The sequence below is a fragment of the Mustela nigripes genome, chromosome 7, assembly GCF_022355385.1.
Source record: "Mustela nigripes isolate SB6536 chromosome 7, MUSNIG.SB6536, whole genome shotgun sequence".
In the NCBI taxonomy this organism is placed as follows: domain Eukaryota; kingdom Metazoa; phylum Chordata; class Mammalia; order Carnivora; family Mustelidae; genus Mustela; species Mustela nigripes.
Genome location: NC_081563.1, coordinates 15,430,250 through 15,457,253, shown reverse-complemented (window position 1 = coordinate 15,457,253; position 27,004 = coordinate 15,430,250). Strand labels below are relative to the sequence as shown.

At 37.9% G+C, this 27,004-nt stretch overlaps 1 long non-coding RNA gene across 4 annotated transcripts; it reads right to left on the bottom strand.

Annotated features, from left to right (window-relative positions):
• Positions 1-989: 989 nt before the first annotated feature.
• Positions 990-26,654, bottom strand: LOC132021167 (uncharacterized). Of its 4 annotated transcripts, XR_009405261.1 has the most exons (6): positions 26,410-26,654; positions 15,887-16,118; positions 11,149-11,279; positions 6,948-7,070; positions 5,982-6,073; positions 990-4,472 (listed from the first exon to the last, which is right to left on the bottom strand). It is a non-coding gene; the product is annotated as an uncharacterized LOC132021167 (long non-coding RNA). The 4 variants fall into 4 exon arrangements; XR_009405258.1 differs by lacking the exon at positions 6,948-7,070 and having other exon boundaries at positions 26,410-26,651; XR_009405260.1 differs by lacking the exon at positions 6,948-7,070 and having other exon boundaries at positions 11,149-11,272; positions 26,410-26,651.
• Between the last annotated feature and the right edge of the window lie 350 nt (positions 26,655-27,004).

Here is a 27,004-nt window from a genome sequence, read left to right as displayed (position 1 = left end):
CATATTTACAAAAGACACTACAGGCAAGGGGCTGATATCCAAGATCTATAAAGAACTCCTCAAACTCAACACCCAAAAAACTGATCATCAAGTCAAAAAATGGGCAGAAGACATGAACAGACACTTCTCCAATAAAGACACACAAATGGCTAAGAGGCACATGAAAAAATGTTCATCACCATTAGCCATCAGGGAGATTCAAATCAAAATCTCATTGAGATACCATCTTATACCAGTTAGAATGGCAAAGATTAACAAGGCAGGAAACAATGAATGTTGGAGAGGATGTGGAGAAAGGGGAACTCTCTTACACAGTTGGTGGAAACCACTGCTTTAGAACAACCCTGTCAGATGGAACTTTCTGCAATGAGGGAAATGCCCAACATGGTAGCCACAAGCCACATGTGATTACTGAGCTCTTGAAATGTGGCTAGTACAACAATGGACTTGAATTTTAAATGCTATTTTATTTTAACTAATTTAATTATAAAAGCCACATATAACTAATTGTTATCACATTGGACAACACAGTTTTATAAGATTCAAATCTGACTCAAGGCAGTGAAATGTATACAATGTCTTCTCTACGTGCTTCTGAGACATGCCATGCAGAAATAATTTATAAAAATAGAAAATCTACCTACTCTCTTGTATGAATTAGAAAGGGGGTTGTCAATAGCCCCCTTCAGTCCCAATCTTGATCTCTTTTTATTTTCAGTCCCTAACATTTTCTTAGAAAAAAAATATCCCATTGCTATCTGGTTTTTATTAATTCTTAGCAGGTTAAACATAGAGTCACCATCTGGTATTGCAATTCTACTTCTAGATGTATACTCAAGAAAGATGAAGACATATGTCCATGCAAACACTGGAACATGAATGTTCATAGCTGCATTGTTTTTTCCAATTGTACTGATGTATAACTGACATTCAGCACTTTATAAATTTAAGGTATATGGTACAATGATTTGACTTACATAAAAGGTAAATGATTGTCACAATAGTTTAATTATCTCATATAAATAGAAAAAATAGAGAAAAAGAAAAATAAAATTGTTTTCCTTGTGATGGGAACTCTTAGCATTTATTCTAACAACTTTCATATATACCATATATTAGTATTAATCATAGTTGTCATGTTGTACATTACATCCACAGTACTTATTTATCTTATAACTGAAAGTTTATACCTTTTGACTGCCTTCATCCAATCCCCCCTCCACCTCTGGTAATGAACACATCTGATCTCTTTTCCTTTGTTTGTTTTGCAGATTCCATATACATATGAGATCATACAGTATTTATCTTTCCCTGGCTTATTTTTCTTAGCGTAACATCTTGGAGGTCATCCATGATGTTGCAAATGGCAGGATTTTCCTTTATTATGGCTAATTACCACACTTATATAGATATAGGTATATATATATATATATCCCACATCTTCATTACCAATTCATCCATCCATGGACAATTAGATTGTTTCCAGGTATTGGCTTTTGTAAATAACACTGCAATAGCTGCATTATTCATAATATCCAAAAGGGGAAATAATCCCAATGTCTAACAACTGATGAATGAATAAACAAATGTATATCTATCGATGGATAACAATAACAAGGAATGAAGCCCTAATATATTCTACAACAGGATGAACCTTAAAAACGTTATGCTAAATTAAATAAGCCAGTCACAGAAGACCACATACTATATGATTCCATTGATACGAAAGATCTGTAATAGGCAAAACAATAGAGACAGAAAGTAGTTAAGCAATTGTATAGGACTGGGGTGAAATGAAGACATTGGTTGATTATAGCTAATGGTTATGGGATTTCTTTTTAGTGTGATGGAAATGTTCTAAAATTAGATTGTGGTGATGGCTATCCAATTCTATGATTACACTAAATCTGTTGAATTAAACACTTTAATAGGATGCATTGTATGGTACGGAAATAGTATCTCAACAGAGCTGTTAAAACCTCTGTTGGTATAATTCCCTCGAACAAGAAAATCTAACAAGAAAATCTGTATAATATCATTTGGTGGATAATATTTATTATCAAACTGGAAGCAGCTTTGGGGAATGTCATTATCTTATTTCAAAATAGTCTCTCCACTAGTTACTAGCACTCTCATTTCCAAGACAATTGAAGTGACCTTGCATTGCATTCAAACTCAGGCTAAAAAATTTTAAGCCCAGCCCTTAACAACAAATCCTCTCACTCTATGAGACCCATTGTAGGACAATGAATCCATTCAAAGGATATTCTGCATAACCCAAGCCTGCAATTCAATGGGCCCATCCTTGTAATTCCTGCGTTCCTCTCTAGTCCATAGGAATAATGGACTCATGAACATTGCCAATGAGAAAAAATAAAAGGATTAAGAGATTTTCTATCTAATTTTGTCACAAGTCCGGTCAGTCAGACCCTGTCCTGGACATAAATTGCTAAGTCATGGAAAATAAACAGTTCTGTCAAGCAATTAGAAGAGGACATTCACTTTTAGGACCTTGAGTTCTTCAAGCAACCCCAGAGAGAGCCCATTCTCTGCCTTTAGCTCCTCTGACTCAGATAACTTTAAAGGAAATGAAAACATTTCCAGGTTTTCCATTATGAAGTGAGACCTGGTACTGAAGATAACTGCCAGACTTATGCAGCCTGAGCGTGGACCCTTCAGGAGACCTCCAGCGAGTGTGCAGAAGATGAGGAAGAAAAACAGCAGGTAAAAGGGAGGTAAAATTTTTCATAATGTAAACAAACAAACAAACAAACAAACAAAAAAGGTCTATCTATGGCAATTTTGTTTTTATTGTCCAGAAGAAATCATGTCGAAGGAAATTAAACTGTTTGTCTAAGTGGTTAGATAGAGATCTGTGAAGAATGATATATAGAGAAGTAGGGGCTCAGATTCCAAGGCAGAAAAGAACAGGCTTTTTAGAGGAAAAATGTGTAGGGAGGAATACTAATTCAGTAACCCATTCAGTAGACAAGGCAGGAGACCTCAGGTTACAAAGCAGTGACATAGTTCTGACCTCTCTTCCATTCACAGAGGATGTAGTTGAACAAATACATAGAGCATTTATGAGAAAAGCTAAGTCCTTTGGAATGGTTCTGGGAAAAGTCTGAGTTGTTTGGAGGAAAAGTGCCATCTTCAAGACATGATGCATTAACTGTACCTTGAATTTCTTATAACTAAATAGAGTGGCAACCTTCCCTGGCCTTCATCACCTGGCTGGATAAGCGTGTCCCTCTTCTGTGTTCTGACAATGCCCTGGATATACCCTTAATTACACCACTTTAAATTATTTAAGGTTATTATTTTTTCATCTTCTTTCATCACAAGACCGTGAACGTCGCAAAAACGAAGACATTGTTGGCATTTGTATGGTTTTCAGTTTTCAAGGTACGCCTCAACAGAGTTTCTACGTGGGCATACTTTCTCATCCCTGGTAGATAGTGTTTAATTTTCAGGTATTCCATAGGCCAACTGGCTCCTACCCTGATTAGGTAATTCAAAGCTTACCATACCTGGACTCTGCCGCAAGACTTTGTAGTAAGTCAAATTGTAATGTAACGCTGAATTCCACTAGTATTTGGGCTGGGCTCCAAAATGGAAGTCTTATACAAAATTGTGCACTGGAGGGGATTTGGTGTCATTGAATGTTTCCAAAAAACATTGTCTCGTGGGACATCTCAACCGCACTTCCCGAATCTGGCACCCACGTGAGGTTTACATGTTATTTCAGATGTTAAAGAAACAAATTGCTTAGTGACCGCCATAGGCCCTGAAAGAATTCAAGCACCTTCCCTGTTGCCTGTCTTCATGGGAGGGGGCACTGTGGGGGCAGGGTAGCAGAGCCATTGAAGAGTCCGATGTATGTCTTAGACCACGTACCCACATCCCTGACATGGAATCAGAAATTTTATTATGTTCCTTGCGTGTTCCAGGTCATTAAACCTAATCCCAGTTCTTGCCCTTTTTCTCTTTTCTTTTTTTACTCTTGCTCTGAGTAGAACTTTTTAATTGCAACATTACAATGGATTTTCTGGATAGGAAGTATGTTTCCAACAAATCTTTCAGTTATGATCATTCCATTTATCCCACTTAAGTAAAAGTTATAAAAAAGACACAGTTTCTTTTTTCTGGACTGCCTGTGTCAGTACAGACACTATGTCAGCCTGAGGGGGGCAGGGGGAATGGGAGAGAAAGAGATAAAGTCCATGGGTATCCCCGTACGGCGCCAGCTTGTTTGAGCTGGTCATTATCTCCAGAGCTATAAGAAGACCTTTTGGAACTCTCCTGCCTCTGCTGCCAAGGCTCCTGGGATTAGACACCAGCAGACAGAAATGCTCTGTTCTTTATTTCAGGGAGCACACATAGATGGACTTTGGAGTGAAGAAATCTTATTTGTTGAAACCTTTGCTCAGAGTTATAAATCTCCGTGCTGCGTGGCAGGGATGTCTCTAACTCTGGAACAAAGAACAAAGAGCATTTTAGTTAGTCACACTGAGGAAAATACCAAAGAAACAGAAGCCACAGGAGGCTTCATAACATTCCCCTGCCTCCTCCCCTCCTGTATTCCCTTTAACTCAAGTAGAGATTTCTTGGGGCGTCTGGGTGGCTCAGTCATTAAGCGTCTGCCTTCAGCTCAGGTCATGATCCCAGGGTCCTTTGATTGAGCCCCACATTTGGCTTCCTGCTCCACAGGAAGCCTGCTTCTCCCTCTGCCTCTGCTGCTCCTCCTGCTTGTGTTCCCTCTCTCGCTGTTATCTCTCTGTGTCAAATAAATAAATAAAATCTTTAAAAAAAAAAAAAAAGTAAAGATTTCTTGGCACATTCCAGCTCCATGGCTAGGGTTTTGAAACAAGCTAGTATCAATAAAGCTAGTATCTGAAACATCCCCCAGGCTCTACAGATACATTTTTAATGATGATGAATTTAGATCTTTCATAGAGTCATAAAACCCCGATATAGCTAAAAGCCTGGCAGTCATACTGTTTCACTTCACCACAGAAGTGAGGGAGTGACTAAGATCTGATGTCACAGAACCCCCTCAGCCCACAACTCCTACTGCACCGAGAAGGATTCTTTAAAACATTTATCTGTTTCATAAACATAATAAATTTTCTTGCCTAAAAATTTTTTTAGGCTATTTAAATTCCAGTTAGTTAACATACAGTGTAATATGAGTTTCAGGTGTACAACATAGTGAAAAAGGAAAACACTTTCATAATCTACCACAACACATTTTGTTCACCATGTTCTGCAAGCTTAAAGAAAAACTAACATGCTAAATCCTACAGAATAAGAAAGAAAAGCGTGGGTTTCTACTTTTGATGCTTCAATTCTGAATTTTGCAACTTATGACACAAAACATCAAAGCATGCTTGGACAGGGCCTTTGTGTGGGATAGGAATAGATTACAATAGGTGTGAAAAATTGTGAAATCGAGCCAGCTCCAAGGAGTGTGCATAGCGTGACCTGCTCCATACAGGTCTGGGCAGTGCCAGGAAAACCCTGTACTCATAACTGGCCAAATCCTGTTATCCTCACTTGCGAGGCACAGCCCATAACCGGTGGAGGGATCCCAGAGGTGTGTGATATTGTGTGATATTGTGCTTGAGTTCTTACCACAGACACTGAATTCAGGCAATTAAGTGAGAGAGAGCAATCTGGAGTGGATGAAAACAGAGTGATTGAGGTTTGTGGACTTGTGTTGATCTTGCACTATTGGGGCTGCCTACAAAAGCCACCAACCGCCCTGCAGAGATAAAGAGGCAGATCTAGGGAACATGATGTCAAGTTATCCGGGCTCACAAAGGAGTTCTGGTGTCAAGAAGAATGAGCTAAGTGCTAAGCCAGGTTCTGTTGGCCTTAACTCCATGTATTTATTGAGATGATATTTGGTCTGGAGTGTTCTTCCATTGTCCTGTAAACTCTGCGGACCCTGGGGGACATCTGAAGGAAGATCTACTTACCAGTCAGTAATGGCCCCCTGGATCCAGGATTGACGGCTACACACTCTTGCCTCGTTCATCTTGCTTTCCGTTGCATTCTTCAATTTCCAACTCTGAAATGTAAAAGAAAAATAATTGACACCTCTCCTGGCTTTGTCATCTGCACAGTGAGAGCGTCGGTTAGATGGGGTCATCACCGAGAACTATCTCCTGCTCTACATTCTAACTCTCCCCTGCCTGGTGGTTCTAAAGATTAAGTCTCCTGCCTCAGGCAAGAGTAGTGTGGTTACTGCTCCACACCAGCAGGGCTGGCCTGTTGAAAAAGCTGCCCTGTTTACTGTCTTAAACCAGCCACCTTCTTCCTTCCTAATCTACAGCACAGATGACCCAGAAATCCACTGAAACAGCCCCCCTTTTAATCTCAGGCCAAACTGCATCACCTTCAAATCTCCCTGGGAATAGAATTAAACAAATCAAGAGTAGTGTAGAAAAACAACTGCCCCCGTAGTAGCTCAAGACCCCAGATGAGTCAGGTCATGTCTGACCTCTCCCCTGAGGCTCTGGCCAGCTCAGCGTCTAAAATGGAACTGACCGAGGGAGCCTGCATTCACCAAAGATCAAGGATGAAAAGGTGAAAAAAACAAAGATCCATCCCCAAACACCAAAGAACACCATTCCTGAGTACTACAGAGGCATTCTGCAGAATCTTCACTATAGAATCAGAAAACTCACTCATAGAAACTATGTGAGGACATCCCATTTATTCCCCTGCTTTCAAATAATTAACAAGGTTTCATTGAATCACTTCCTGCACCCTCAGACAGGTCCTGGGATGGAATCCACCCCATAGCATTTTTTCAGGACTTTAATTATCTCAAAGTATCTTTTGATAATCTTTTTCAGTATCTCACCTACATCAGCCACCCAGTTAATATCTAACCTAAGTCCTTCTTGCCACTTATTGAAACCACTTATTTTCTTTAATACCTTAGGACATATGGAAGAATAGCAGATATCCTTTTATTGGAATCTTTTCTCAATGTGTGAGCTTTCCTTTTGCTTTGATTCCAGCGAACAGAACATGCAGGAGAGAATCTCAAAGAACACAGACTGTTTAATTCTCCAAATAATAAAAAGAATCAGGAATAAAGTTTATGTGTTTGACTTTTCCATATATTAGCTTTGTGATCTCCAATGATCTTGCAATACCTCTGACTTCAATTTCTGCTTTTGTAACATAAATATAATACTTAAACCAAAGATTATTACAAAGGTTCAAAGGCTAATATATGCAAAAAATTATCAATAAAGATGCCAGATAGAGTAATAATTATTTACTTGTCTTCATGATGAAGTCCAAAGAATACTAGTAAAATAATGTTGGGAGGATGTGGAGAAATTGGAAGCCTTACGTATTGCCGGTGGGGGCGTAAAATGGTGCAACACTGGGAAACAGTTTCATGTCCCCTCAAAATAATTAAACACAGAATTACCATATGATCCAACAATTCTGCCACTAGGTATATACCCCAAAGAACTCAGTGCAGGGATTCAAACAAACATTTATTTACATTTAGAGCAGTATTATTCATTGTAGTCAAAAGTGGAAACAACCCAAATGTCCACCATGGAAGAATAGAAAAGCAAAATACAGTGCATACATATAATGGAATATTATTCAGCCTTAAAAAGGAATGAAGTTCTAGGGTGCCTGGGTGACTCAGCCCGCTAAGCATCTGCCCTTGCCTCAGGTCATGATCTCAGGGTTCTGGGATTGAGTCCCAACTCAGGCTCCTAGCTCAGTAGGGAGCCTGATTCTCCCTCTCCCTCATCTATCTTTCTCTGTCTATCTCTCAAATAAATAAATAAAATCTTAAAAAAAAAAAAAAGGAATGAAGTTCTGACACATGCCACAACACGGATGAACCCTGAAGACATTATGTAAGAGAAATAAGCCAGACACAAAAGGACAAAGATTGTTATGACTAGTGTCACGTATGTAAGTGCAGTCAAACTCATGGAAACAGAAAGTAGAATGATGATTGCAGGGGTTGGGGGAAGGGAATAATAGGGAGTTGTTGTTTAATGGGTACAGAGTTTCAGTTTGAGATAATGAAAAAGTTCTTGAGATAGACGGTAGTGATAGTTGCCCAGTAATGTAAATGTATTTAATGCCACTGAACTGTATATTGAAAAACGGTTAAAAGGGTAAGTTTTACGTCATGTATATTTTACCACAATGCAAAAAAAAAAAAAAAGAAGAAGAAGAAGAAGAAGAAGATAATGATCACTACATGGTCCCCACTTGGCAGAGGACATGGGGGATACAAACATTTAAAAAAAAGATTGCAGAGACTGGACAATATATCAAACAATCCAGTCGAATGGGCAGCCTCTGTGATTGGAGGCTTCTCTGAGAAGTGGGAAGAGGTGGTAGGGAGGGTGCGGGATCAGAATGTCCAGAGAATGTGGGCCTCATGGACCCGGACTGGACATAGGTCTTTGAACGGACATAACCAAAGCCTTAATTAATTTTAGGCCTAGGAAGTATTTTCCCAGCAATGACTCCTCCAGTTTCTATCTTGGAAAGCACGCATTTTCCTCCTGTTCCTACATGAACCCCAGGAATCCTATGCAATATTGTGTAGTGCCTTCATGCCGAGGGTCTGCCCGGAGAGCTAGAGGCTGGCCATCTTCAACACCCATTTGAAATGGGGGATTGGGAGAGATGGCAGGGAGAAAATCAGAAGGCTAGGTATTGATTGACAAATTATCTGGGGTCAACTGAGATAAGCAGCAATAAACCATTTATATCTGTATTCTCCTATCTGTGGTGCTAAAGACGAAGTGTCCTGCATCAGGCAGGGGCAGTATGATCACTGCTCCAGGTCAACAAACGGGGCTATTTACCATCTTAGACGAGCTACGAAGGTACCATCTTGGTACTCTAAGGACACACCTGCTCTAAGAAGCTCTGGTTTGGTAATGGCAGCAAAAGGTTGTGGTGGTGGATTTTATAAAGAGTGGTGACCTCAGGCTGAGTGATATAATGGGAAGAGCATGGACATAAGTGACAGACATAAAATCAAGTCTCAATTTTGTCACATACTGTCTTGTGAATTCGAAAAGTATGTCACTCTCTCAGCTTCTGATATAGCATAATAATACTTATATCACTGGGTTTGTAATAAGATGGTGACAGTTTATATAATGTCCCTAAAACAGAAAGGGCCTTTAATAATAAAAAGAAAATCAGAAAAAAAAAAAAAGAAAAAAGAAAAAGAAAGAAAGAAAGAGGTTTTTAGAGAAGGTAGTTGTGATTGGTTCTAGATTATAATAAGAATAGCTAAAGTACCAAGAACTAACATTGTCCCCAGGACTGTTCTAAGAACTTTATATTTTGACCTCTTCATCCTTGGGAAACTCCTATGAGGTAGGGACCATGGTTAGCCCCACTTTACATTTGAGGAAAGAGAGGCAGAGAAAGAAAAAGAAACCTGCCAAATGTCACAGAGCTCATAAACGTTGGCACCAGAGAACAAACTGTGACAATATAGACCAAAATGATCTTTGATAGCCCCCTAAGGAACAAATTCACTGTGCATTAAAAACTATAACTTTGGTTTTAATAATGAGATGACCAGAGGAGACATAAGAAAATGCACCTTTAAATTCCTACAGCAAATCATATAAAGGTTATTTTATGGTCATACTAAGTTTCTATCCCCAAGGAATTTTTTTTTTTTTAGAAGGTTACTATTTATTGGCTTTGGTTAATAGTGAAATCACAGAGGGAATAATCACGGGAGAGTATAATTCATGCTACTTTGTATAGTCAGTCTTTTTTTTTTTATCCCCAAAGAATTTTAAAGATAAAGATAAGAAAAAAACATTTATCACCATATCATATTAATAAGATACTTTGTTTTTTACACATAGATATTAAAATATTTAAAGACAGAAATATGCAGATTTTCACTGCTTAAGGCTTTCACATTTTTATAATTTTAGAATTCAAAGGTTTTAATATAGCTGTAGTTCAATATGTACATTTTTCTAATTAGTAATTTTAAAGAAATAAATTACCTATTAAGAGACTTTCACAGATAAAACTATACCTCAAAAATACCAGACATATTATAGAGGAATGTGGGGTTGCTTTGGCTCCTTACTCATTACCCAGAAATGAGTTACAAAAAGAAAAGTATGTGCCAGAACACTCCAAAATCCATGGAAAAATGTAAAGATGTTCTGCTGGTCTGTGATTGGCAGAAAGCACACAATGTCAGTTCTTATTACAGAAGTCATTTAACAAAGAACTTTATGAATTAATAGGTTAGTTAGCAAAAAATAAAAAAATATTATAAATCAGTACTTGTGGAATATAGGAAACTTCATAGCTCTGAATGCCTTTCTAATGAAACAAACAAAAAATGAACGACATTCAAGATATTAGAAAACCCAAAATAAAACCAAGGAAAGTAGAAGGAAGGAATTAATAAAAATAAAAGCAAAAATAGATAAGTTAGAAAATGTTAACACTGTTAAATCAAAATTCCATGGTAATAATTTTGATTTATCATATTAGGGGAGTAATTAACGGTTTAAATATCTGTGATACTCTTGAGTAACCATCAGTTTCTTCTCTATCGCCAAGTAGCTCAGTTTCTACTCTCTTGTCAAGTTTTTTCAAATAAAACTGAACACCCACTCCTGCTTAAAACAACAAAAGTAAGTTAGGAATGGAAGGGAACTTTCCTAACTCGATACAGCATATCCACCAGAAACTTTAATCTCCTGTCTTATTTGGGCAGGTACAAATGAAGCACATTTCCCACTTAAGTGTTAGTCCAAGGCAAGAGTTGTTGGGCAGCAGGAAACTCCCCTCCATATGGCCTCGCACATATTCAGAATCTCTGCGTCTCATGTCACCATCTCCTAGAACTTCATCGCCTTTATCCAGGCTTCAAAAAGGATGATGGAAGAATATGAATGGGTCTGGCATGAATATTGTTCACATTGCACTGGAGAATTTAGTCACCTGGCTCTACAGTGAGAGAGGCAGGATGATAGACTCTACCCATCCAGCCAAAGGGAATACTGGAAAATTATTTCAATGGACAATACTCGCTGCCACGGTCAGCTTCTCTGGCTTCACGTATCTACACATGCCCTTCTTCCTACTCACCTGCTCCCCGAGAGAGAGGACACCAATCCCAGGCAGGTCCTGCATTCACCTCAAGGTTCAAGAACTCTGAGTGCTGCACAGTCCAATCCTCAAATATCAACTTGGTTCATTATGGGGGGATGACCTATGAACTAAAAAATATTAACCACTCCTGCATACCCACCCACCTAGAACATGTTAACAGAACAAGGAAGGACATCAGCAATTAAAAAAATTTTCATTTTAGAAGAGAGGGAATGGGACACACACCAAATCTCACACAAAACACAAAATTAAAACCCTGATCCATCCATATCCAAACATGAAATATGTAATCACAAAAGACTAAACCATGAAATAGTAAAGGGCACTTTAATAAAAATGGGTTTTAATAATGTATTAGGAAGGCCTCCTAAATGCAACACAGCATCCAGAAATCTTAAGATAAAAAATGAAGTTTGTCCTCCTAAGAATGTAAAATTTCTGTATCTCAAAAGTTACCTTAAACAAAACCAAAAGGAATATTTAACGAATATTTACAACATAAGTAACACTTTGCTTACTATCTCTAATATCAATGGGGGGGGGGGGAAGCAAACAACCCAAAGTAAAAGTAGAAATTTTGCCTTCCAGATAGGAAACTAATTGGAGACAGCCGTGTCCCCTCTTTCTACAACCGTCTCTATCCATCTACTCTAAGCTTTAAATTACTTTATTGAGTATGAGAATACATATCTTATACTGTAAAGTCAAAGAGAAATTTTTAGCTAGTCAAAATTATGAAAAAATTCCCAAGAATCTAAAAATACACAGGATAAGTTTGAAAAGGGTAAGTGCAACCAGAAATTTGTCCTGGAGCCTTTTGGAAAGTATGTCACAGAAGACAGAAGAATCACCAGGGCTATCGCAGGCTTTCAGGTGGTAGAAGTTGGGTGCTAAGAGGAGGGCTTCAACGCACATGACAGGGAAATGAGTCGGGGTACCCACACTGTGCCGTGTGTAACCCACTCCCCTCCTCCACATCCTCCACAGACATTCAGGTCTGTCTTTGGGTGGGGGCCATGCTGAAGGACAGCAAAGCCTGAAAATGCCCAGAGGGAATGACTTTGCTCAGAATATTGGCTTCTAAGATATCCCACCCAGTATACATCCCATCTTTTTCCCATTCATCCTAAAAACATGCACAGCACAAACCTCAGTAGCTACTTCTCCACCTCTCTGAAGGCTGGCTGTGAGACCAGAAAGAGAGAGAGTCCAGATAGGGGATCCAAACCAAAAAGAGGAGCCCATAGGCAAAATCACCAACATCTGGCATAAAGCCACCATGAAAAATAGTTAACAACCCAACAGAAGAATTGTAATTATGGAAAATTAATGGACTGATAAGAAAAGGCCTTTAACACAAATTTAGTGTCTTCAGACACAGTGTGACCTCACAGTAAGGAACTGTCTGCTATAAAACAAACTAAACAAAAACCTTAGAGAAGAAAACGTGATTACTGAAATTAAAAATTCAGTAGGTAAGAATAGAAGAATGGGCCCAGCTGAGAAGGAAATTAGATACCTGGAAGACTGCCTAGGAATGAAGCACGGGTGAAAAAAAAAAAAGATGAAAATTTAAGAGCCATGGAGTAAAGTTCTATGAGTCATAGTATCTACCTAATGATGAATAATGAGGATAGAAGAGAGAGAGAAAATCTGAGGAAATTAAAGTGTAAAATTTCCTCTTATAGTTGATGAAGTATAAATCCTCATATTGAAATGGTTCACAAAATATACAGCAGGATCAAAATAAATAACCAGGGGCACCTGTGTGGCTCAGTTGGTTAAGCGCCTGCCTTCAGCTCAGGTTATGATCCCAGGATCCTGGAATCAAGCCCCGCATTAGGCTCCCTTTTCGGTGGGAAGCCTGCGTCTCCCTCCCCCACTCACTCTGCTTGTATTCTCTCTGTCACTGTGTCTTTCTCTGTCAAATAAATAAATAAACCTTTTTAAAAAAGATAAATAAAATAAAATAAATAACCACACACACACACACAAAAGGTAATGTACAAAGGTAGTGACAGTTTGTGACATTAAATAGACAGTCAATATGCTAGGCACGAGAACAGCTACAAGGATAAAGAGAAGCTGTGGAAGCTTCCAGAGAGGGTGAGAAAATGACTATTCACAGTAATTCTAATCAGATTTGGCATTAGGTGTTTCATCAACAGTGTGGGGTGAAAAAAAGACATCGGACAGTATCTTTACTTTGCTGAAAGCAGAGAAGCTCAAATCTAAATATCTATATTCAGACATATTATTGTTGAAATGTGAGAATGACCTAAGATTTTTTTCAAATACCCAGAAAGTCAGAGTTTTAACAACCCAATAGGTGCTGTCTGAAAGTTAAGAGAACTACTAGAGAATATTCAAAGAAAATGAATTCAAGACTTAACAACAAGCTGCAGTAGTTAGCAGGAAAATAATATAACTATTTTTTTCTGTGGGATGCAATTAACAAATTATTTTTTAAAAACAAAATGTTGGTGCCAAAACGTCAGATTATGTCAATGTGGGATATGGGAGATGGAGGCAGGGATGTTGGCAAAAAAGTCAGGAAAATAAAAGCATTTGAAGAGTCATCAAAAATGATCAGTAGATAGTGCGTAACTTCAGACGCAGTTAGAAAAACATAAATTGAACAACTTATGATAAAAATTTAAGCATAAAAATAAAGAAGCATAAGAATAAAATGTGTGTGGTTTTCAAAGTCGTAAACGAAAGGAGGAACAAAGGGAATCCTAGTAACCCACAGAAAGGCTGAAGAGGAAATGAGAGCAAGGATGGTAAATGGAAACACAAAATGACATGGCGGGAATAGATCTACATACATCCAAATAAGGATAAAAACAACTTGGGTAAGTTTTTTTTATAAAAGGTAAATTAGGTTGGATTCTAAAAATCCAGCCATGTGCAGCTTACTAGAGAATGCCAAAACTATGATTACTCCAAGTTTGAAAACATACTCCCAGCAACTACTAACAGAAAGCTGCTCGTAGGCGATCAATATCACACAAAACAGAATTGCAAGTCAGAAAGATCACAAGTTTATAAAAGGACATTTCACAAACAGAGCTACCCTACAGCCTAGTAATTGCACTACTGATATGTACCTCCGAGATACAGATGTAGTGAAAAGAAGGGGCACATGCAGCCCAATGCTCATAGCAGTAATGTCCACACTAACCAAACGTAACTCCTCCTGTGGAAGGAGCCATGATGCCCTTCAACAGATGAATGGATGAAGATGTGGTCCATATATACAGTGGAATACTACCCAGCCATCAGAAAGGCATATAAAACATAAAACATAAAACATTCTCCATTTGCATCCACATGGACGGGACTGGAGGGGATGATGCTGAGTGAAATAAGTCAATAAGAGAAAAACAATTCTCATATGTGGAACATAGGAATAGCACAGAGGATCACAAGGGAGGGAAAACTGAAAGTGAAGAAATCAGAGGAGACAAACCATGAGAGACTCTGGACTCCGGGAACCACACTGAGGGTTACAGAAGGGGCGGGGGGCGAGAAGATGGGGTAAGTGGGTATTAAGGAGGGGACATGTTGTGCTGAGCACTGGATGTTATGTACAACTAATGAATCCTTGAACACTGCATCACAAACTAATGATGTACTATATGCTGGCTAACTGAACATAATAATAAAAAAAAGAACATTTCACATTGTTAAATAATTCACCATGAAGATATAATAATCATCAACTTAAATGATCCTAACATCGTTTGGGAGTACATGAAAAATTGGTAAAATCACAAAAGGAAATTATGAAATCCACATCTGAGAGGTCTGTTAAGGTCTCCCACTATGATGTATTATGAGTAATAATACATTACTCTGTAATAATAAATATAGAATACTTACGTAAGATAATTAACTGGTTTATGCTAATAGATGTGCATAGAACTCACAGTCAACAGAGAATACATAATTTGTTCATTTGCTCAGTTAAAATTTACAAAAATTGGTCCTATAGAAGGCCACTAAGAAAATTATGATAAATTTTTAAAAAGATATATAGACTTAAGTCAATTATCATATAGTTTCACTTACTTGCAGAACATAAGGAATAACATGACGGACAGTAGCAGAAGGAAAGGAGAAGTGAAGGAGGGAAATCAGAGAGGGAGATGAACCATGAGAGACTGTGGACTCCGAGAAACAAACTGAGGGTTTGGTGGGGGGGAGGGGGTGAGTCTGGTGGTGGGTATCAAGGAGGGCACATATCGCATGAAGCACTGGGTATTATACGTAAACAATGAATCTTGGAACACTACATCAAATACTAATATATTGCATGGTGACTAACATAACATGATAAAAAAAGATAAATAGAAATACATAGACCGCTTCATTGAATATAGTATATTAAAACTATAATTTTTTTCAAAACTTGAATTCATGCATCTAGATATTTTAAGCCATTTCTAAATAATTCATTGGTAAAGAAAATGCCATAATTGAAACTTCAAATTGTTTAGAAATGAGTAAAAATAAAAGCATCCCGTATCAGAACCTATATGTTTTGTTCATGGACACATGTATATATGGTTTCAAATGCATTACACATTAACCTAAGAAGCTAGGAAATAACTCAAATAAGCCCACAGAAAGAAGAAAGAAGAAATAAAAATAATAAAAGTAGAAATGGGTAAAATAGCAAACAAATAATTCCATCTCTTCTACCTCCTACCTCATTTCTTCTCTTTCTTGTAGCAAAAGTCTTCAAAATAATCATCTAACTGTCTCCAGTTGTTGTCATCCACTTTTGTAAACCCTTCCAACCAGGCTTCCGTCTTCAACAGTCTGCCAAAATTTGTCTTGCTACGGCTACCACTTGTACATTTCAACTTTAATTTTATCTGACCCATCAGTAGTTTGATCATGTATTTTTGAGAGTAAGGAGATTGCTTTAATTATTATACCTGAAAAAAGACATAAATTGGGGCATATGATCACTCCAAATATCAGCAGCATTTAGCTATAATCAGTGCATGGCATACAGTGCATAAAAAAAAATAGTTATCGAATAGATGGCATTTACAGCTCCCCAAACTCCCCTTCCTCTTTCTTTTTTTTTTCCAATTGAATATAATAAAAGCCTTTCACAAGATTAGTCAGGGAAAAAAGAGAAGCCACAAAAAACAAATTAGGAATGAGTGAAAGTTGCAGATGCACATATATAAAAGATAAAAGGAAATTATGACCTATAACAAATTAACACTAATTCACTGGAAAACCTAGATAAAATGAATACACTTCCTGAAATACAAATGATTAAATTTGACCTAAGGTGGAATAGAAAACCTGAAAAAAATCAATCACTGTTTAAAAAAAACATTTCTGAGGGGCGCCTAGCTGTCACAGTCCATTAAACATCCAACTCTTGGTTTCAGCTTAGATCATGATCTCACGTCATGGGGTAGAGCCTTGGGTCAGGCTCCACACTCAGTAAGGAGTCTGCTTGAGACTCTTTCCCCTCTGTCCCTCCCCCTGCTTGCTTTTTCTCACTCTCAAATAAATAAATCTTCAAAAGAAATTAAAAATAAATAAATAAATATTTCCCAGCTATGCTATGGGGAAGTAAGAAAGTGACCTGCATACATGCTGGGAACCAATGTAACAGGACAGTAAGAAACTCCTTACAGAAAAGTGGGAAAATTACATAGCAGAAAGAATTTTTTGTAATCAAAGAAATCAGGTTCAGCTTCATATTTCCTGATTTCAAACTATATTTTAAAGCTATAGTAATCAAAATAGTATAATATTGGTATGAAAAGACACACATAAATCAACAGAATAAAGAACCCAGAAATAAACTTACACATAGAGTAAGGTCAATTTTTTTTTAAAGATTTTATTTATTTATTTGACAGATAGAGATCACAAGTAGGCAGAGAGGCAGGCAGAGAGAGAGGAAGGGAAGTGGGGTCCCTGCTGAGCAGAGAGCCCAATGTGGGGCTCAATCCCAGGACCCTGAGATCATGATCTGAGCCGAAGGCAGAGGCTTTAATCCACTGAGCCATCCAGGCACCCCTAGAGTAAGGTCAATTAATTAACAACAAAGGAGCCAAGAATATACAATAAGAAATGGAATAGTCTCTTCAACAAATGATATTGTAAAAACAACCTCATGCAAAGGATGAAACTGGACACTTAACTTACACAATACGAAAAATGCAACTCAAAATGAATTAAGGACTTAAAGTTAAGATCTGAAACCATAAAACTCCTAGAAGAAAACATCAGTGGTAAGCTCCTTGACGTTGATCTTGGCAAAGAGCTTTGGAATTGACACCAAAAGCAAAGGTAACAAAAGTGAAAATAAACAAGTGGCACTACATCAAAATAAAAAGCTTCTGTTCAGCAAAAGAAACCATCAAAAAAAAAGTCTATTTGCAAATAGACTAGATGATAAAGTGTTAATATCCAAAATATATAAAAAACTCACACAACTCAATAGCAAAAACAAACAATTTGATTTAAAAACAGGCAGAGGTAAAATAGGTATAAAACGGGTATTTTTCCAGGGGTGCCTGGGTGGCTCCGTGGGTTAGGCCTCTGCCTTCCTCTCAGGTCGTGATCCCAGGGTCCTGGGATCGAGCCCTGCATCGAGACCCGCATCGAGCCTCTCATTGAGCCCGCATCAGGCTCTCTGCTCAGCGGGGGGCCTGCTTCCTCCTCTCTCTCTCTGCCTGCCTCTCCGCCTACTTGTGATCTCTCTCTCTGTCAAATAGATAAAGTCTTTAAAAAACAAAAATCAAAAAATACCCGGGTATTTTTCCAAAGAAGATATACAAAAGGCCAACAGATACTTGAAAAGGTGCACAACATCACTAATCACTGGGGAAAGGCAAATTAAAAGTACAATAAACCTCACACCTATTAGAATGGCTCTTCTCAAAAAGAAAAGAGGTAACAAGTATTAGCAAGGATATGGGGGAAAAGAAATCCTTTAGCACCATTGGTGAGAATGCAAATTGGTTCAGTTACTATGAATAACAACATGGAGATCCCTCAAAAAATTAAAAATAAAAGCACCATTTGATCCAGCAATCCTACTTCTGAGTATATATCCAAGGAAACAAAAATAGGATATCTAAGAGATACCTGCATTTTCATGCTCCTTACAGAATTATTCACAATTGCAAAGACATGAAAACAGCCTAAGTGTTCATCAACAGATGAATGGATAAAGAAGAGGTGGGATATATATTTATACAAGGGAGAATTACTCAGCCATTAGAAGGAAGGAAATCCTGTCATTCGCAACAACAGGGATGGCATAATGCTAAGTGAATTAAGTTAGACAGAGAAAGACAAATACCACATGGCATCACTTGGGTGTGGAATCTAAAGAGAAAGCCAAACTCACAGGAACAGAAAATAGAAAAGTGGTTGCCAGGACTGGGGGTCTCGGGGGAGAAGAGAATAAGGAGAGTCTGGTAAAAGGGTACCAACTTTTAGCTATATAATGAATAAGGTTCTTGGGTGCCTGGCTAGCTCAGTTGGTAGAGCATACAACTCTTGATCTCAGGGTAATGAGTTCAAGCCCCATGTTGGGTGTAGAGGATTACTTAAAAATAAAATCTATAAATAAGTAAGTAAGTAAATAAATAAAATGAGTACAGATCTAATGTATAACATATTGACTATAGTTGGTAATACTGTATTTTATTATGAAAATTTGCTAAGAGAGTAGATAAATATATTTGGTTCTCACCAAATATATTTATGTGATTATAAAGCATACACATAACATTACAATCTATATTACATATATACTACATGTAAAAATATATGAGGTGACAGATGTGTTTGTTCATTAACTAGATGGGAGAAATCCTTTTACAATGTACACACATGTATATATCATCACAAGGTACTCTTTAAATATCTTACAATTTTATGTCAAGTAAAACTTAATAAATCTGAAACAGAGAGAAAGAGAGCAGGTTCAAATCCTGTCTCAGCCTCTTCCCAACTGTGTAACCTTGATACAACAATTATCTTTGTAGAGGATACCCATCCAAGACAGCCTTCAATGTCATGACATTATTCTACTACCTCAGGCTGATGTGAGTAGTCTCCTCACAGAGAAAGCATTAGGAAAAGATGATCCAAGAGGTCATAGTTTCATCAATGTGTATTTCTTCAATTGTATTTGCACTTGTTTTGTGTTTTGAGGGTCCTATTTTGTTGAGCTCTGCTCCTAAATTCTTCACCCCATAGGCAGATTTTAATCAAAATTTACAGTGGATTAGGGACATAGCATTGCAAAGCATTCCTATCATTCCAAAGCAATTTCAGCTCCCCTAATCTCACTTCTGATCTAATACCCTCCTAGGACAATGTAAGCAGTAAAATTAGAATATTCCTCCCTTTAGCTATCTCCCTAAATGTTGCCCATGATGCTTTCCCTTGTCAAGGCACCATTGCTTGTCAATACCAAGTACCCTCCTGTTTCCCTAAGAATCATCACATAGATTAATATATGCTGATATGGAAACATCAAAGCCAATATTCCAATGGTTTCAGAACCTGTCCCTGTTTTCAACCATTAGCTCAAAAAAGAAAGCAATGCAGATCAAGAACTTATAGTGAGATAGACCTATCAGGAATCTTTAAAAGGGTTGGGAGTTACTTAGAAAGCGTATGAGGATTGTTAGTGAGAAAATAAAATGGTGCAACTTCCTTGGAATGGAAGGCAATTTGATATTTGTCATCATTTACCAGCTGTGTGGTGCTGAGTTTTATTTCCCTTCCTGGCAAAATGGAACTCTTAGTACCTGCCTCCTAGTTTTGTTTCAAAGATTAAATGTGATAGAGGGTCTTATATGTAGTTTGTACTTAACAAGTATTACCTCCTATCTTAATCAGCTTGGGCTGCCATAACAAAATACCAAAGACTGGGCAGCTTAAACAACAGAAATGTATTTCTCATGGTTCTGGAGGCTGGAAGTCCAAGACCAAGGTGCCAGGAAGATAATTCATTCTAAGTCTTCTTGTCTTGGGAAGGAAGATGGCCAGGGTGGGTAAGGGATATAGATTGAGGGTGGAGGAAGAGATGGAGGGGGAGAGAAAGGAAGGGGGAAAGAGACGACTCTGTGGTATCTCTTTTATAAGAGCACTAGTCTCACCATGAGGACCCCACCCTCAAGATCTCATCCAACCTTAAATACCTCCAAAAGGCCCCACCTTTAAATATCATCCCTTTGGAGGTTAAGGCTTCAACAAATGAATTTGGAGGGGACACAAACATTTCAACCATAACATCACCAGGGAAGAATTTCAAGAAAGGGAAAGATATTCACTCAGACTTTGGATTCTATTGAAACAGATGTTAAGAAATTTATTCCAGGATTTCAGGTTTAAGTTGGTATTTCATTTTTAAGTTGGAAAATATATTCTAGGGTTTTCTGTTTATGCCCTAAAACAAGAACACTATCATCCTACCAAGCACATAGCAGGTTTATTATTCCTCTCAGAAGGTATGGGAAAGAAATATTCTCTCTGATCCATATCAGAGACAAGAAAAAGTTCAGGGATGGGGCCAAAAAGCCTAGTGGGCTTTGGCCACAGGATAGTTCCTATAATGCTTAACTAAAATTTATCTTAGGCTTTCTTGGCAAACTATCCAGGAGGTGGGAAACACACCAGAGATCTTGCACATACCTGCCTTTATTCTGGTCTGAATTCAGTCACCTGAGTAATAATGAGAATTTTCCATTAGAATGACTTACTTTAATCCTCAAATTCTAACTTTAAACCTTGCGAGGCTAAGCAAAAGAAGCCAGACACAGAAGAGTACCTGCTGTGTTTCCATTAATATGAAGTTCTAAAACAGGCAAAACTAATCTTTGATGCTAGAAATCAGGACTGTAGTTGCCTCAAGAAGGGCAGGAATTGAGTTAGAGGGGTCACCAAGGAACTTTCCAGAGTAATGGAAATATTCTATAGCTTGAGGGCTTACACATTCATCAAAACTCACCAAACTGCTCTTAAGATTTGCTCATTGCACTATAAATAACATCTCAGGTATAAAAAGTGAATAAATGAATGTAGGCTCTTTCGTACCAAGTGGAATGTAATTATGAGAATTATGTGCATTTTTCCTTGGAAAGATCTCTCAGAAATCTAGATTCATGTTTTTATATAGTCTTCAGTAACAAACAGAAGTATGGATGGGATAGAAGCCACATGTTCCTCAGAAATTCTCCTGCATTTCTGTAGCCATCCATAAAACAGCAGTTCTCACTGGGAAGGGAAGGACAGTGGAAATTAACACTTTTTAACAGGGTATACTGGAGTTACCAGGCTAAGTTTTTCTACTATAGATATGAACCATCACCCTACTTCACCCCCAAGGATTCTTTTATGATGCTCCCCCACCTTAAGAACCAGTCCAGAATGTGCCACTCTATTAATGGGACTGTTGTACTCCTCATGGTTGTTGGATAAAAGCCCTTGATTCTATGAGGTTGAGTCATTCAGATAGACCAACCTCTGCCTCATTTTCTTACTGCCGTCTCCCAACTTCTCAGGTACTCCTCTTCATTAAATGACAGTGATAAGACCTGCATTTTCCTCTCTACCCCAGTTATTATTATAATTCTGGATGATATTAAGGTTCATCTAAATAAGCCATCCAGAAACACGGACTTGGACCTCCATAATTCCGGTAGTTGTCACCTCTACTCTACTTGGCTAAGTCATGCCTGGAATCATACTAACCTCTAGAGCTGCACCAGATCAGAAATTCTGAATTCCCTTATTCCATTATGGTCCTTCTCATCCTTCTCCCTCTCTTGTGCCTTAATTCCCATTAAACCTACTTTTTGACTGCATAGACCTCCAGTTCTTTAACCCCACAATTTTTTCCCAGCCTATGAGGAACTTCTAAAGCTCCCTTGTCAACCTAATCTGTAATAACATGATTGGTTGTCTCAATTACTCTTTGCCAGTATCTTTGATACATTTTGTTAATATACTTTCCCTGCTACAGCAACTGTATAGTAAATCTCTATCCCAAGATCAATGCAAGATTATTGCTTATATACCTCCTTATTCTTTTGTGCACATGTCCCTAATGACCCTTTTACTTGCTTTTGGTCAGAAACACCTATTGACCCTATTACTTGCTTTTGGTCAGACGCCTCTCCAACATCCTCAACAATTATTCCAAACATCTGCCATTATCCTCAAAACCCTCAGCTGATCACCTATGCTCCTGTGTCATGGAGAAATTGAAATCATCAAGCTTACTCTACATTAGCTTCCTGTTTTTAGTCAGCAGTTTTAATGTATTCTCTAGCTCACATTCTCATTCATATCTATCCTTGGTTCTTTTCCCCAATCTAAGAACATAAGGTAAACCTTAAAGCATCACAAAGTCATTGCCTAAACTTAACTCACCCCCTTCTGACTCCTCTGAGACTTTAACAATCTTCTTTTTGTTCAAATATCAATCCCTTTCTTCTCACTTGTTCCTTCTCTTCAGTCTATAAACATGCTCATGTCAGGCCCATAATAAAAAACAAGTCATCTGGACCCCATCTTTTAGTCTAGGACTGTTTATCTTATCACTATCTTATTAAGATTGTATTTTCTTGGTATAACAATGGCTCTGATTGGTAAATCCTGTGGCTATCTTAAACCCCAGTGTAACTGGACCAAAGAGAAACATTAACCAACTGCCCTAAAATAAACATTCTAAAACCATAAGGGCTAATAAACAAGGTTAGCAAGGTTGCAGGACACAAGGTCAACATAAAAAAATCAATTAGTTTAAAGATATCACCTTACACCTGTCACAATGGCTAAAATAAAAAAGACAAGAAATAATAAGTGTTGGTGAGGATGTGCAGAAAAAGTAACCTTGAGCACTGTTGTAGGAATGTAAATTGGTACAGCCACTGCGGAAAACAATGTGGATGCTCCTCAAAAAATTTAAAATAAAAATACCATATGATCCAATATTTCCATTACAGAATACTTACCAAAGAAAATGAAAACACTAATTTGAAAAGATATATGCACCCCAATTTTATTGTAGCATTACTTACAATAGTCAAGATATGGAAGCAACCTAAGTGTCCACCAATAGATAAACAGATAAAGAAGATGTGGCATACATACACATACATACACACACATATGCAATGGACTATTACACAACCATAAAAAAGGAAGACATCTTGCCATTAGAGACAATATAGATTGACCTAGAGGATATTATGCTAAGTGAAATAAGTCAGAGAGAGAAAGACAAATACCTTATTATTTCACTCGCATGTGGAATCTAAAAAACAAAGCAAATGAATAAACAAAAAGGCAGAATCAGACTTATAAATACAGAAAACTGATGGTCTCCAGAGGCAAGGGGTGGGTGGATGGGCAAAACAGGTGAAGGGACTGGAAAATACTGACTTACAGTTATGGAATGAATAAGTCATGGAAATAAATTCACAGCACAGGAAATATACTCAGTGATATTATAATAGCATTGTATGGTTGACAGATGGTAGCTACACTGTGGTGAGCATGATATAATGTTTAGAGATGTTGAATCACTATGTTGTACCCCTAAAATAATGTAACATTGTGTATCAACTGCACTCAAATGAAACAATTGAAATAAAAAAATAATTATTTCATTTCTATACAGGAACAATGCGTAATCCAAAAATGAAATCTAGAAAACAGTCCCACTTAGAGCAGAATTAAAAGAATAAAATATTTAGGAATAAATTCAACAAAGTATAGTATTTGTACACCTAAAATTATAAAACATCATTGAAAGAAATTAAAGAAGACTTAAATAAGTGGAAAGACACCTGATATTTAAGAACTGGAAGATAGCATTATTTTTTTTAAGGATTTTATTTATTTATTTGAGAGAGAGAGAATGAGAGACAGAGAGAATGAGGCAGGAGGGTCAGAAGGAGAAGCGGACTCCCTGCTGAGCAGGGAGCCCAATGCAGTTCTTGATCCCAGGACTCCAGGATCATGACCTAAGCCAAAAGCAGTCACTTAACCAACTGAGCCACCCAAGTACCCCTAGAAGACAGTATAATTAAGATAGCAAAACTCCCCAAATTTATCTAAAGACTCAATGCAGTCCATTTCAAAACCCCAGATGGCTTCCTTCTAAAATGACAAGATGACCCTAAAATTTATAAATGCAAGGAAAGCAGAATAACGAAAACAAACTTAAAAAGGAATAGTGGGTTTGAAGGACTTACACTTCTCCATTTCGAAACTTACTACAAAGCTACTGTAAACAAGACAGAGTTGTACTGGCATAAGAGTAGACATACAGATAGAGTAGAATTGAAAGTTCAGAAATAAATTCTCACATTTATGGTCAAATGACTTTTGACAAGGATGCCAAAAGATTCAATGGGGAAAGAATAATCTTTCCAAGAAATGGTGCTGATATAACTGCATATGCAAATGCAAAAAAAAATGAAATTGAAATTTCTGGTTTTAGCCCTACTTACAGACAGATTGGAAATCAGTCACAATCTTAAGTGAAAAAACTGAACAAACTAAAAATTAATCACCTTTCTTGGACTCATAAGGGAGCTGAGGTTGTGGTGCTAGCCACCCCAAAATCCGGACAAGGAATGGAATCCAGGGACACCTCCATGGCTCAGTCAGTTAAATATTCCACTCTTGATCTCAGCTCAGGTCTTATCTCAGGGTCATGAGTTCAAGCCCTGGGTTGAGCTCCACACTGGGCACAGAGCCTCGTTTAAAAAAAAAAAAAAAAAAAAGAATGGAATCCAGAGAGCCTCTGAGATCTGCTTACGTGAAGCGCTAAAGCCATGCATCATTGATAAGAACATTTTTGTGATAATTTCAACAAATTGCAAATTTCAACAAATTGACTACTATGAGCTCTTAGGGGGTCTCTCGTATTTTCATGGACTTAACTTCTCAAATCCCCACCAGGTTCTCATGGTGATGAACCAAGAAAGATGACCTCATAGCTCTGACACATGATGAAGAAATGTTCTCTCTCTCTCTGTCTCTTTTTTTTAATAAACCCAGAATTTCTTCCACAACAAAGTTCTACTCTCCAGGGGAAAAATTTTACCAGAGTCTTATTCTATCTGGGAGAAGTATACTTCCTTGACTCTAGCTCCTTCTACCTTTTCTGTCTTACTTAAGGGGTTGGGCGAGTCTAAGAAACACTTGTGAAGGTCACACCCCCAGGGACCCAGGCACACTAAAACACTAAGGTTTAACCATACAGTTACAGAACACTACCCCTTCCCAAAACCTCCCACCACAAACACAGACTCTGTCTATGGAAGAGAAATCCCAGGACAACAGGGGAGTCAAAAGCAAAGACACTAAGAAATGTGAAGCCTCTGGCACTTACAGCTACAGAAAACATTAAACACAGCCCAACTCCTAGTAGACCACCTGGCTTCATTTATTTTAATCATTCATAAACTTACTCACTTTACCATAAACTCTTTTATTGAACATGTGATTGGTTACATGGCAAAACATGCCTAACCTCTCTAATACTTTTCACACTATGTAAATGACCCTTACTGTATCATTTTAATCTCTGCCTATCTTATCACCCCAATTTTAGTTGAAGTCCATTAAGGACAACATCTGTGCTTTACATTTCTGTACCTTCTGTGGGTAGCCTAACTCCGTGCTGAGTGAGTAAGTGCATGGTTAAATTAATGAATGACTCAGCCTAAGATTGCCTTTGGAATACAAGGGAGTCCTTCAGGGAGATACTGCAGTTCTGATTATTATTGCTCTGATAGAACTTTCTTGGTCCTGGACGTCGCCTGCCAGGGAAGGAGTGTAGCACAGTCGGGAATGGTCTAGAATCTGGAAGTCTGGTTTTCAGACCTGAACGTGCCAGTAGGTAGCTATGTGGCCTTGGAGAGCTCAACTCTAGGCTTTTTGCAGATCTGTAAAATAAACATTCCTTTTAGTTCTATCATTCCAAGACTCTTGAAGTCACTGGTCCTTATTAAAATGATAAGAATAAAAAAAACCTCTGAATATAAAAAATGAATTATCTCTTTTCTTATATCCTCTAATAGCTAGGACTTATTAAATGCCTGCTATACTCACACACAGTTTTCACCGCATTACCTTTATTAACTTATTTATTCCTATGAGATAAAACTATTTTCTCCCTCTTTCACATGTGAGGCACAGAAAGATAATGTGACTTACATAGCTGGTAGCAGAATTAACTTCAGATCCAAGCAGTCTGGCTCCAGTAGCTGTGCTCTTGATCCTAATGTTTCTCCGAGGCCCAAAGGTAGCACCAGTCTCCTGCCCTTGGAACCACTGGCCTTGTCCATCACCATACAGTTCATTGGAAAGACTAACCTCTTGTATCTCTGGAAAGTGATCATTCAGAATGATGCTGTGAGAGAACACCATTCCCAGAAAGGAAAGACATTTGCTAATGCTCTCATTTGGGGGAAGGGCCTTTGTTTTATTTGATATTACCTCTCCTGGATTGGGAAATCAACTTGTGGAGAGGCTTTTGACCTGACTTTTGGACAGAATGCTGTTCTTTTCCCAAAACCGTATCAAACACGGGGTTGAAAGGTGAGTCCTTTCATTGCAACATCTCCTATCTTCCTCCTGCTCAGAGGGTTCTGTTTGATTCAATGTCAGAGAAGGCTTCCTCTCTCTGTTCTTCCCCAGGAACTGGATTTAGGAAGCTACGATGACACCTCTTTCTCCCACTTCTCAGCTCAGCTCAGAATTTTATCAGCTGTAAGAGACTTACTGAGATGCTTAAACAGCCTTTTTAAAC